General features: G+C 36.0%; 1 protein-coding gene across 3 annotated transcripts in view; it reads left to right on the top strand.

The window, feature by feature from the left end:
* OXR1 (oxidation resistance 1) overlaps positions 1 to 13724 on the top strand; it is a 593469-nt gene that overhangs the window by 78930 nt on the left and 500815 nt on the right. The window contains exon 1 of one of the 3 annotated variants that reach the window (XM_007488210.3): positions 6185 to 6335. The exons of the other annotated variants lie outside the window; for them this stretch is intronic. The gene's annotated coding sequence lies outside the window, so the exon portion shown is untranslated. Of the gene's footprint in view, positions 1 to 6184; positions 6336 to 13724 lie in introns of those variants that run through there. 3 annotated transcript variants of the gene reach the window in all.

The raw sequence follows: 13724 nt of genomic DNA, 5'->3' as shown, positions 1-13724 counted from the left end.
TTCTTTCTTCATCTTTATATTCACAGCACCTTTCATAGTGCATACAATCACATAGTGCCTTATAGATAGGAAGAAGCATTAAATCAATAATTTATGCAACTTAATCTGATCATGTGAAAGCTCATGGTTGTAAATTAAAAGGATTTAAAAGGAGGCATTACTGCTATCATTCCGTTATCAATCTCATCAATCTTAATTTTGGTTGACTTGCTCTTTAGCACCCAAAAAAGAAATATAACCAACTTTTAAAAAAGAAGCATGATATGAAGTTTTAAGAAATTTAATCTCCCTCTGAATAACTTTTTTACAAGGATGAAATAAAAATTGTGATATATCTTAGTTTTGTAACACACACATATATAATTTGTCATTTCAATGTATGGACCAGTATGAGGTCAAGTTGCCATACTTTTTGACCACTAGAGATACTTTCCTCAACAAGAAGTGTCATGACTTAGAAGTTTTGGGGAGTTGTCAGGGCAACAAAAAAGAATCATCTTGTACCAATCTGATGATAAGCCTCCAGCCTTAACTTGGTTAAGTGCTCAAGTCTTTCCAGTTTTATAGAACCTTGAAGAAATCCTTGGGAAAGAGTTACTGAATGCTGTCACCATCCAAGGCATGATCGAAATAGGACAAAGATGATTTAATAGTAATTAATTATAATAATGAATGACAACAAATAATAAGTGTTTAAAATTAAATTAACTTAACAACATAACCCAAACTGGATTCACCTTTTTTTACCTCTTTAGAATGAGAGCTTTGCAGTAGTCTTTTAAATAGAATTGTAACTAGTGATTATTTTACTTTTTATAATTTTGGCAGCTTGGCATAGTAAACAAAAAGCTGGCATTACAACCCAGAAGTCTTGCCTGTTGTAGGCAGCTGAGTGATCCTTGGCAAATCTCTTAACCTCAGTGCTCTAAGCTATTTTCTATGATTATAAGTCAAAGAGAAAATGCAGATCCCTGTTGGTAGAAGGTTTTTCCCCTAGGTGTTCTCCATACCAATGAAATCACAGGTCCAGCCCTTATCCCTTATTCTTTTGGCTCTGAAATACTTTATAGGATTAAATTATCCATGTTCTTTGGCAAGTCCTCTGCAATTATAGTACCTTAGAGGTGCCCTAGAAATTATAAAATTCTTTTCTGATTGATAAGTTTGTTGCTAGAATTAAGTCAAACTATAAATATCAATATAATTATGATTTTCAAAAGGACTGAGATGATAAACTGCACAGTACAAATAACACTATAAATCTTTTCACAAACAGTCCATCCTTACAGCATTAAAATGGGTGATGTAACAACTAGCTTTGCAATAGTAGAACAGGAATCATGATTTTTTTCTTTTATATAATGAATATGGAATCTATTTGATAAGATACTAAGAGAATTGTTTTTCTTATCTGTAGGATGGACTGATTTTTTTTTTCAGTCTATAGTAGCCAGAAAGTTCTGGAACATTCTACCCTACTCACTGGGGGAAATTCCACTGGTTAAAAATGATCAAGAGCTCTTTGGTTTAAGTTATAAATATGCAAGTTCTGATTCTTAATTGCAGTGTCTTGTAGGCAGCTGTATTGTTCTCTTGTATGAAAGCTGGAAAATCCTCTCACCAATGAAAGCTCTACTTTTCCAGAAAAGTTGAGATTGTAAAACTAGAGATTTGAGGGATAGCGAACAACTCAAAGATTATTGCAATAATCCATGAGTGAGGAAATGAGAATCTGTACTAGGAAGGCAACTGTGTGGGTGAAGAGAAAGAGACATATAAGAAATTGTTGGGAAGGTAGAAACTACATAACTTGACCACAGATTGTATATGTAGAATAAATACTAGTTGTTAGTTTAGAATGACATCGATGTTGTAAGCATGGATGGCTAGAAGAATGGCAGCAAGTTCACCAGTAACTGAAAAGAGGGGAGAGTTTGGGGTTTAGAATTCATTAAATAAAACTAAAATCAATTCATCATCATCACACATAGAAATTTAAGGAAAGCATTTAAAGTATGTCACAATAACAAATTCCCCCAATCTCCTGAATGAAATAAAACAATTTCACAATGTCCAAACTTAGAAAAAGAAAGTAAAACCATGTAGAAAGAGGATGAGGTATGTCAGCTAAGTCATCCTGTATGCTATTAGAATTGCCTAAAAGATGTTTTTTTGGCAAGTCTGTAGAAAATGAGATTATAGTTCAGTATTCTTATTCAATTACCAAAAGTAATTTTGTGGTCTAGCACAATAATCAGCAGAATATTAAGCATTGAAGTATCATAGTGGAACAATGATTTGTTCTCAGATAGTTTCTATCTGAATGCCATGAAGAAAGATGAGAAGCATGTGATGAACATAGCCATAGTTCTGACATTGAACAGGATGTAGACAGGTGGCAAGTTGAGTCCCAACTTCAGGGATCATCCCAAATTGCATCTGGGAAATGATGCAGTGCTTCCTATACAAGACATCTCTTTAAAACCAATATTTTCCTAGGGATGCTTACAGGTGAAAATATGGGGAAAATTCAAAATGGCAATGGACATGCAAAATATGATGTAGACAAAAATTAGCTGCCATATATTACCAATCTACACTTCCTTCAAAGTTAAATGCTACCAGCAATATGAAACCTTTACTTATCCTTCTCATATCTTCTTCTCTAAACTATTTATTTATTTGTTTATTTAGTTATTTATTTTTATAAACCCTTGCCATCCATATTATAATTAATATTAAGTTCCAAGGCAGAAGAGCAGTAACAGCTGAGGTTAAATAATTTGCCTTGGGTCACATAGCTAAGAGCTATCTGAGGTCAGATTTGAAGACATCTCCAGGCTTGACTCTCCATCCACTGAGTCACTTGACCCTACTTCTTTTTTACTTTGCATGTTACTGATAAGTATGCATATTTCCCTCAAAAAATGTAAGTTCTTTGAGGGTAAGAACTGTTTATTTTTGCCAATATACCCAGCCCTTAGCAACAGAGTCTAGAACAAAGTAGGCGCTTGATAAATGTTTGTTGATAAATTGATTGATAACATCTTAAAGAAGTATTTCTGAGAGCATTTATCATTGGAAAAAAAGGGGGAATGCATGTATATTGAACAACAAGCCTTTATTAAATTAATTAATTGACCTAGTAAGAATGAGAAAACATAGGTGGACTGTCCAATCAGTGTACTGCTATTCCCAAAATACTTAAAAGAGTCAAAGAAATATTATTTGGCACATTGGAGAAGATCTTATACAGAGGAATTCTGGAAAGCTATAAGTAGGAATTACAAAGGATGTGACGGCATACAAGGGTTGTACTATGTACTGAGGAAGAAATATACATAACAATGAAATTTAAAAGTTATTAGTACTTGGAATGGACCTATGTAAACCAGTCAAGATGTTCAATTTTTAAGGGCTCCTGTTTCTTTTAAGATCATTTTTGGGTTTTGGTACCAAATACTATCCTCCTAAATATACTCTGAGTAACTATGTCTGATGATATGGACTAGTGTCTTTATATATTTATTTATATAATTATTATTTAAATTAAATGTTATTACATAATATTATATATATATATATATTTATACTCTCTTTAATAAGACCCCTGCCTTAGTCAAATTTATCTACCCTAAATAATTTTCCAGAGAGTCTCCCTTCCTCCCAGCTATCATTAGGAAGTAATCATTTGAGTTAATATAATCATGACTTAACATGGTTATTCTATCAAACTAATATATTAACACAAAACATGAGTCTTGAATGGTAATGGCTAGGAGCAATTTGAGTAGGAAGGATTCCTCTCTTCTCCACTCTTGTCACTTGTGGAAAGGAAAACTGAAGCAAGTTTTGGACTTTCTGCCACTCAGGATAAACAAACAGCTGTTGGAATGTTCAGAAAATCAGACCCTATAGCAGTGTGTCTCTGAATGGTCTCCTGATGACCTAGCAACATTACCTGGCCACCATGAAGTATTAATAATGATGTTACGTTATATCTGCACAACACTTCATGGTTAGGAGAAAGCTTTCACATACAAGATCTCATATGATTCTTAGATGGAGTACAAAGAGTAATTTGGAAACCACACAGAACCAATTTGTCTTTAGGCTAAAGTTCATTATAGGATTAGAGGGCATTAATGACTTTTCAGTAAAGTTGTATTTTCATTTCACAAATGTCTTTGAATTTCACACTAGATAGACTAGCTGAGTCCATGGTCTTGTGAGGATATATTTCCGCCTCATAAAGTATAACTCAGTCAACATCCAGGCTTTGCAATTAAAATATTTATTATTATTATATGTTTATAGTCATATAGTATGTGAATTGGTGGTGCTTCTTCCCCACTGTAGATATTTATCTATTTTCTTTAGTCTTCTGCATACATATTCTGTGATGTGAATAATGGACACAGAAAATCTGAATCTTGTTGTAAGATTATGTATATGTATATGTCTGTGTGTACACCTGTGGCGAGTTGTGGGATGGGGAGAGGGGTGATCAGGGTAGGCTTTATGGAAGAAATAGTATTTTAATTCCACGAAATTGAGCACTTATTTATCAGGACTATGAGCATTATGGGCCATCTCTATATTTTATACAATTTTACAATATTTTTACTATATTCTTAATTCCTTTTGGTTTTACCTCAATGGCAAGGATTCTACCTGTAACTTGGTATGCTTCCTGTGACTATTTGATAGCATTCTAATAAACTGTTAATTAAATATATTTATGCATACAGAGTTAAAATCAAAGACTCTCTTAGGGAAAAATAAGTTCTCTTCTCTTGGCTCACTGAAAATGTACTTTTAAAAGGCAGAAAAAAATAATTTAAATTCAGTCAACACTTCTTTCTAATATTACTTGAACAACAACAAAAAAAAAGTATGCTAGTGCCTGCAGACATTCTATGCATATTTGTTATGCAAATAGTATTTCCTTTAATCCATACCTGCCACAGATGCCTGAAACCAGAATGATGTCATTCTTATTAAATACCAAAATTTTCTCTGTGTAACTAGGTCTGGCTAATGGTTAGCAATAGGAAAATTTGTAGCTTGAAAGACAGACATCCCATGGTTAGTGGTTTATGATTTCCTGGATGTGTCATGTTATGTATCTTACTCAGGTACTTTTAAGTGTGAAGGCAAGGGAAAGCTGTCTGAAAGCATTTGTTTGGGCATATTTTCTCTGAGTATTTTTTTTAATTCCTGAGAAGTCATCAAAATACATACTAAGTATGTAGTTATAAAAACTAAAACAATAAAATGTAATTGTTTCAGAAGATTATATTCCTTTTTCAGAAGAATATATTTTCAATATTAGTAGTAGTCTCTTGGTAACTGAGGATGATGATTGTCTTTGTGCATTTTCATCTATGATAGATGAGTGTGCACAAAGACACTTGTGCATGAAGATTTAAGTGGAAAAGTTGATGCACAGAGACAGTCCCACTCTCTCAGCGTTGGAAGCCTGGGTCAATTGGCACGAAAAATCGTTACACCTGGAGACTTCCTCAGCTGCATTGGATGGCAGTGTTGTCTTTTGTGCTCTAACACGCCCTGAGCACTCCACAGTGCCTTGCTGCATCGCCCTCTCAGCCGTTGAACCTTCTTGTTGGTTTCTTCCGCCTGTTCCGCTGAAGCAGTCTTCACATGCTGGGTGAGCAAAGCTCTGGTTCACCAGGGGTTGACATCGACCCAATGGCTACCCTCACAAGGTTTAGCCGGCCTGGCGAAGCCGTTGCCCAGGGTGTGGCCGCTGCTGCATGCTAGCAGCTACTGGGAGCCACAAGTGAGAGCTGGGTGTCAGGTGTCATTGAATTAGAAAAAAATATATATAGCAAAGTTCATCTGGAAGAACAAAAGAGCAAGAATATCAAGAGAACTAATAAAAAAAAGTGAAGGATGGAGGCTTAGCAGAAGCAGATCTCAAACTGTACTATAATGCAATGATCATCAAAACAATCTGGTACTGGTTATGAGACAGAAGGGTGGATCAGTGGAATAGACTTAGGGTAAATGACCTTAGCAACCTAGTGTTTGATAAAACCCAAAATCTGTGACAGAGGTCTGTATTCAAGAGTGGCAGGCTGAGGTGCTGCTGAATCTTCTCTCCTTGATGGGGGAGGGGCCCCAGGAGGTCTGGAATCTTAAGGAGCAAGAAGGTTCAGACTGGGAGGCAGTTAGCTCTCTCTTCCTTGAGACAGGAAAAGGGAAGGTCTGGCCAAGACTTGATTCTGAGGAAAGACCTATCTTTCTCTTCTGGTGACTGAACATTCTTCCTCCCATCAATTTCCACCCAAAGTGGCCAGCTGGAGAAAACAGTAAGCCTCTGACAAGACTACCTCACAGAGTTCCTGGTGTCCTGGGTCTGAACTGTGCCATTTGGGCCAATCTCAGCTCTGAATATTTTCCCTGACTGTCCTCCTCATGCTTGGAATACTCTCCCTCTCCCTATTCATCTTTGTCTCTTGATTTCTCTGACTTCCTTAGGGTTCCACTGAAATCTTCAACAGGAAGACTTTTCCAATCCCCTTAATTCTAGTGTTTTCCCTCTGTTGATTATTCTTTATCCTGTATGTTAAAATCCACTAAGAGAAGAGAGAAATTAATAAAATCAAAAGTGAAAGAACTATGTAATAGAGGAATTAGTTGATGGTAAAAGGAGAGAGGAAGAACGGATATCTTCTCTTGCACAGCAAGGTTCAGGGTAGATAGCTGATGTTAAAAAAAAAAATGGGCCCAAGAATGAGGACAGGGGGGATTGAGTAGTTTCCCCCTTCAGCCTTCCCTCAGCTCTGGCTGCTTCCCCAAACTGGCTCTTGTCTTCCTCTGCTACTAATGTCTAGAGCTTTCCTCCTCAGGGAGATTACTCTCCCTCTCAAGCTGGCCCACTCACACTCAAGTCAATTTGGGAAAGACAACAATCTTTATTCTAAACAAATTCATTTTGGGATAACACAGGGAAATGGCTGCAGGAAATGTTTGTGAGGAAAGAAGGAAAGTTGTCCTTATTCTAGCTACTCCTTCCTCCTTCCTCCAGTTGGGGAACCCAGACCTTGGTAGCCTTGGGCCCCCTGAGAGAGTCAGGCTTGGCTAGCCCTGGTCTTGGCCCAAATGGCACAGTTCAAAATTTTCAATATAGTTGCTTTTAAAAAGAATCATATTGGGGCAGCTGGATATCTCAGTGGATTGAGAGTCAGGCTTAGAGATGGGAGGTCCTAAGTTCAAATCTGGCCTCAGACACTTTCCAGCTGTGTGACCCTGGGCAAGTCACTTAACCCCCATTGCCTAACTCTTACCACTCTTCTGCCTTGGAAACAATACACAGTATTGACTCCAAGACAAAAGGTAAGGGTTTAAAAATAAACAAAAAGCATCATATTGTCTACACATACACCTTCAAATGTGTTGTTTAATCATTTTCAGTCATGTCTAATTTTTGTAATTTGATTTGCGGGTTTCTTGGCAAAAATACTAAGGTAGCATGCCATTTCTTTTTCCACCTCATTTTTCAGATGAGGAAACTGAGGCAAACGAGGTTAAGACTTGTCAAAAGTCACGCAATCAATAAATATCTGAGGTCAAATTTGAACTCAGGTCCTCCTGACTCCAGACCTGGTGTTCTCTACCTCTTAGGTGTCTAACATTTTCAAATACTCAACAACAAATGTCCTATGACAAATCCACTGTTATTCTAGAGGGAATCTTATTCACCTATAGGATCTCCCCTATTTTTAATATTTATTTTCTTTACTGACAGAGTTACTAAATTTGTAGGGTCAGGCAGACATTGTAGATGTGGATTGCCGATATTTTAGCAAGATACTTGATAAAATATATCATACTGATCTAATTTAAAAAATGGTTTGTATGTAAACTCAAAGATAATAAGGCAATTAGTTAAATTTGGAACTGATTGAATAATCAGATTGAAAGAAAAATGAATAACAAATAATAAACAGGTCTAAATTTAGGAAGATCTAAGTTAAAATCTGGTTTCAGACACTAACGGTGTGACTTCGATCAAGCCATTTATCCTCTGTTTGCCTCAATGTCCTCATCTATAACATAAGGATAATAATAGCGCCTACCTCCCAGGATCATATGAGAAAATAATTGTAAAGTGCTTGGTACTGAGACTGGCTTTTAGTAAGTGCTATGTAAATGTCAACTATTTCAGCTATTAATATTGTTAATGGATCATTTTCAGCTGGAAAAGAGATCTCTAGGAAAGTGTCCCAGGCATCTGTACTTGGCTTGTACCATTTCACATTTTTATTGATGATCTGGATAGAAGTGTGCTCATTAAATTTTCAGATGACACAAAGTTGGGTGTTAGCATTCACTACTACCTAGCACAGTGTATGATAGAGTAGGGATCCAAACAGCTCTTGGCAGGCTAGCACATTAAGCTGAAGCTAGTAAAATTAAATTTCGTAGAAGAAAATGAGAAATCTTACAATTGGATTTTTAAAAATCAACTTTATAAACAGAGTTTGAGAGAGACATGGTTAGACAGAATTAAGTCTCAAAACAATCTGGTGGTTATAGTGTACTGTGTGTTCACTTTGACATGGCAGCCATAAAGTTAAGGTCATCCTGCATTTCATTAAGAAGAAAAAAGCTTCTGGTAATAGAAGATTGATAGAACTTTTATATATCCTTATTTTATATATTCATATATATATAAAATATCTGTTTAGTTTTCAGTGTCAGTTTAAGAAAGACTTTGAAAATAATGGAGAGAATCCAGAGGATGGTAACCAAGAGAGTCCATACAATATGAAAATTGGCTCAAGGAATTGGGGCGCTTTAGCTTGGAGGAGAAAAAAAACAAGATAACTGTTTTTAAGCATTTGAGAAAATATCATCCATGTAGAAGGGAAATGTATTTTTTTTTCTATTTGTCCCCAGAGAGCAGAACCAGGAGCAGCAGGCAGAAGTTGCAAAGAAACAAATTTAGACTTGATGTCAGGGTGAACTTAGAAAATTTAGAAATGTCCAAAAGTGGAAAGGGCTGCCTTGGATGTAGGTTCTGCCTCACTAAACAGCTTCAAATAGGGGTTGGATCACATATAATGTGTATCATATTGCTTGCCTTCTCCATGAATGGAAGAAGGACTGGAGGGAAAAAAAATATCTGGAGCACAAATATAAGAATGAAAGTTTAAAAATAATTAAATGCAGTAAAAATAAAAAACAACAAACAGTGGCTATATGTTCACATGCAGTTTTGAGTTATAGTGGAGATCCTCATGGATATGAATTATACCAGATGACTACTGAGTTCCTGTTCAACTTTAAAAATTAATTAATTCTGCAATGATACATGTAAAACCCAGTGGAACTGCTCATTGGCTCTGGCAGGCAGGAGTGAGAGGAGAAGGAAAAAACATGAATCATGAAACCATGGGAAAATATTCTAATTTAATTAATTAATTAAGTTTCAATAAATTAAAAAATATACCACAAAAAATTATTTGATTCTGGAAAGATAGGAGATTAAATATATCATGACTTCTCATAATATGTCATTTAAATATCAACTAATATTTTGTTTTAATTGCTGTTTTCTTTTTTATTAAAATTGCTCATTATTATTCATTAATCATTTATTTTTAATTAATGTGTTTTAATATTAATTAATATGTTTTAATAAAAGAAAGGACTGTGAAATATTTAGTTTGTATAACTTTAATAAGAAATATTCTTATTGAGCACTTAATGGAAACTCATTACTATTCAGGTTCAAGATAGACCTTAAACTCATAGGACCATCTTATTTAGTATAATAGAACTAGAGGTAGAAGGTGCCTCAAAGATCATCTGGTTTGATCAACTCGTTTTTTTTAAAAAGGAACTGGGATCATAAAAGATAAAATTATTGAGTTGAAGTCATTCAAATAGTAGATGCTAGGGTTGGGATTTGAACCAAGCACCTCTTACTTCAGAGCCAGTCTTCTTTCCACTTCATCAAGCTACCTCCTACAAAATTTGATTTACTTTCCTGTGAATGAAAAATAAAGTATCTGGGGTCACCACTTAGCAATTTCTGAGGAAGTCTTAGATTGTTTGAGGAGAAAACAAAACAAAATCTAAAACATTCATATATTTTGGAATGATCCTTTTCAACAAATGTTGAATGAATATGCAAAAAACACTATAAAGTGTAGTCTCTTCTTTTTCTTTGGTTACTATAAAAGTGATTGTCAAAATTTGAACAGAGGGAGTATTTCTGAAGTAAGTGCTTTTAGTAATCAAAAAAGCAGTCAAGACTGTGTAATAAATGCCTCTAGCAATTCCTGATGTGCTCAATAGAATACTAATAGCTCCCTTGGAATGACTTTAATGCAAGGATGATGACAGCGGTGGTGCAGAGAAAGAACACATCAAGCCTTGCTTTAGCTGGTATCCAAGGTGACACACAGTGTGTGCTCATCTGAAGGCTGAAAACATAGAAATTCTTAAGCCAATTCAGACTTGTTTTAGGCTGGTACATACAGAAAGTGCAATCACAGCAGAAGAAAAAGGTTTGGGCAAGCTATTTGTCTTGCCCCCCTTCTAGCCTTCATCTGAACCATTCATGAAAGATAGTTGCTTTTCCTGTTAGGAACATTGTCAAATTCAAGGTCAGGAACTAGGGGTGAAGACAGATTTAAACTGCTTTCTAAAGAACATCCAAACCCAAAGTGACAGAAGTAGGTAGTAGTGAATCTAAATAGCTTTAGTGTCTAAATAAGGATGAGAAAAGCCATGTGTTTGGAAACAGGGTTGGCACCTACTCCCCCTACTCCCAATTAATCTCCCTGTAATGATTGGTTTAGATCTTTGCTACAAAGTACTGTCAATCTCCACTAATCATCAGGTGAGTATAAATGAACTTTAAATGTACAAAAAAAATAGTCATAAATAAGAAGACAAGGGGAGGAGTGGAAGAAGAGTGTGTGAAGGAGAGGAAGAGAAGGGAGGAAAATGAAGAGCTTTAAATCCAAGTTTAAACCCTTAATTAATGCCTACCTCCATCCATCTGTGTGTATACAAGTTATTGTGGGGAAATGGCCCCATGGAATTACCTTGCTTTATAAGATCAGTAGTATGACTGTATGCCATATAGGAAACATGCCCAGAAGTCTAGTAGAAGTTGCACAGAAACTTTTTTTTTTAAAGGGGAGAAGAGAAAAGGGGATTACTGAAGTCCAGGAGAGGCAATCTCCAAAGAAAGATGAAGAGGGCCCAAGAGAAGTTTTGTTTGGAGGAGATTAGATTCATAGCTGGAAGATACCTTAAAGGTCATCTAACCCAACCTCTTCATTTGACAAATGAGAAAAGTGAGGTCCAGAGGTGATCTTCTCAAGTTTAGGTTAATTTTGTTATTCAGTTTTTTTTAGTCATATTTGAGTCTTCATGACCCCGCTTGGAGTTTTCTTGGTAAAGACACTGAAATGGTTTGCTATTTCCTTCTCTAGCCCATTTTACAGGTGAGGAAATTGAGACAAACATAGGTAAAGTAACTTGCCCAGATTCACATAGCTAGTAAATATCTGAGGCAAGATTTGAACTCAGGAAGATGATTCTTCCACCATTGAAATTCTAGCTAGATGCCCAATTTCTGTTGAAATCATTCCCCCAACAACTCAGGCTTGAAAACAAAGCATTTTCTTTTATGATTTTCAACTTCTTACCAAACTCTACCTATTCATATATCTTCTTTCTACTTTCGTTCTCTATTCTCACAAGTAGCTCTGCTTTCTGCCCTCAGTACAACCTTCCATGTCCTTCTTATTGATTAAACAATCGACAGATCTTTATGAAGTACCTACCATATGCTGGCCCTCTAACAAAAATGAAAAAATCCCTGTTTTCAACTTTCTTATGTTATAACAGGGAGATGACAGATATATCTGTAAGCATATAGTCTAAGCATGAATAGAATTAATTCAAATTCATACAAGGTAGTTAAATAGGGTGTGGTTAAGTGGCACAATATATAGAGAAAACATTGGGCTTGAAATCAGGAAAACTCATCTTCCTGAGTTCAAATCCAACCTTAGAAACTTACTAGTTGAATGACTCTAAGCAAGTAACTTAACCCTGTTTGCCTCAGTTTTTCATCTGTAAAAAAATGAGCTGGAGAAGGAAATGGCAGAGTACTCTCGAATCTTTGCCAAGAAAATCCCTTATGGGGTCATGAAGAGTAAAACATGACTGAACAACAGCAATAAAAGTTTTTAAAAAAAGGAAATTGGTAATACTTCATGAGATTAGGAAAGACTTTGTATTGAAGGTGATGCTTGAGCTCATCTTGAAGGAAGAAAGGAATTCTATGAAGTAGAGGGCAGGAGTATATTCTAGGTAAAGGAACAGGGATGGGCGACAAAATGTCCTATTGGCCAGTTGGACTAGATTTTTAAAATGTGGGATGGGCAGGAGTGTATACTGAGGCTAAAATAGTAAAGGAGAGCCAGTTTGGGAAAGTCTTTAAAAGCTAAACGGAGGAGTTTGTATTTTAACCTCAAGGTAACAGAGAGTCACTGGAGTTAATTGAATAGGTGAATGACATGGTCAGGTCTGCTCTTTAGGATCATTATTTTGGCAGCTGTGTGAACAATAAATAAGGTGGATTACGGGAACTAAGTAGCCATGGCAGTAATAATCTAGGTAAGAGGTAATGAAAGCCTGTACCATAGTGGTGCCTGTATGAGTACAGAGAAGGGGTCAGATGTGATAAATGTTGGCAACTACTTAAATATATGGGCAAGGAGATAAGTGATAAGGATACTTTGGAAGAACGGTGCTATTATGGACAGAAATGGAAAACTTTGGAAAATATATCTCTAATCTAGAACATTTTAATAGACTTCCGATCTTTCATTTCACCAGCTTCAGATTCATCTTGAACACAGGCACCTCCCACATCCATCTCATGGTTGGCTGAAAGCATTCAGAGGCCTCCCGTTCTTAAACAGTAAAATGCAAACTTCTAGAGTCTTGCTCCAACCTAGTTGTTTCATATAATTTCTGCACAAACCATAACACTAGCTGTTCGGTGATTTTGTGCTCTCTGCTCCCTAGGTCTGGAATGCATAGACTTTCCCAAGAAATCCTTCTCTGCCCCATAAAGCCTTCCTTTTAACCTTCTCTGATTTCACCAGCTATGATTTGATTTCTTCTTCCTTATATATCTCATATGACTCAGTAAAGACTTCACCTGTGCATTTCATATGTTCACATATCATAATAATATGAAGAATCATCTTCTCTACCTCTATTTTGAGCTCTTTGAAGTCTGGGACCTTGTGTTGGTTCATTTTTGTTTCCATCATACCTGTTACAATCCATTCCTTATAGTAACTTGTTAATAAATATTGAATGAGTTAATAACATTGTTGTTTGGGAGGGAAGCCATCAAAGTAAATTGGTATCAGATTTGGATATGGATACTGTTAAGCCTTTCCTGATGAATTATTCGAGGGTCATCAGGGAGGGGAAAGGGAAATTGGAGGGACAGAAAAGAGAACAAAGCAGGGGTCAGGAGGATGGAGGCAGCTGATCAATGCTAAGGCAAAGGCTCATTGGGAAGAGCTAACATTTTATAGAGAGCAGAACAGACTGGGGTCTTTGCACAAGTTTTCACCTACACAATGAAATGTAAATGATTGATAAAGTGGTACAATGTAATCTAGTTTACCTCATTGAGTCTACACAGTGAT

Source organism: Monodelphis domestica, chromosome 3 (assembly GCF_027887165.1).
Source record: "Monodelphis domestica isolate mMonDom1 chromosome 3, mMonDom1.pri, whole genome shotgun sequence".
NCBI lineage: Eukaryota > Metazoa > Chordata > Mammalia > Didelphimorphia > Didelphidae > Monodelphis > Monodelphis domestica.
The sequence above is the reverse complement of the archived record's forward strand: the minus strand, read 5'-3'. Positions and strand labels throughout refer to the sequence as shown.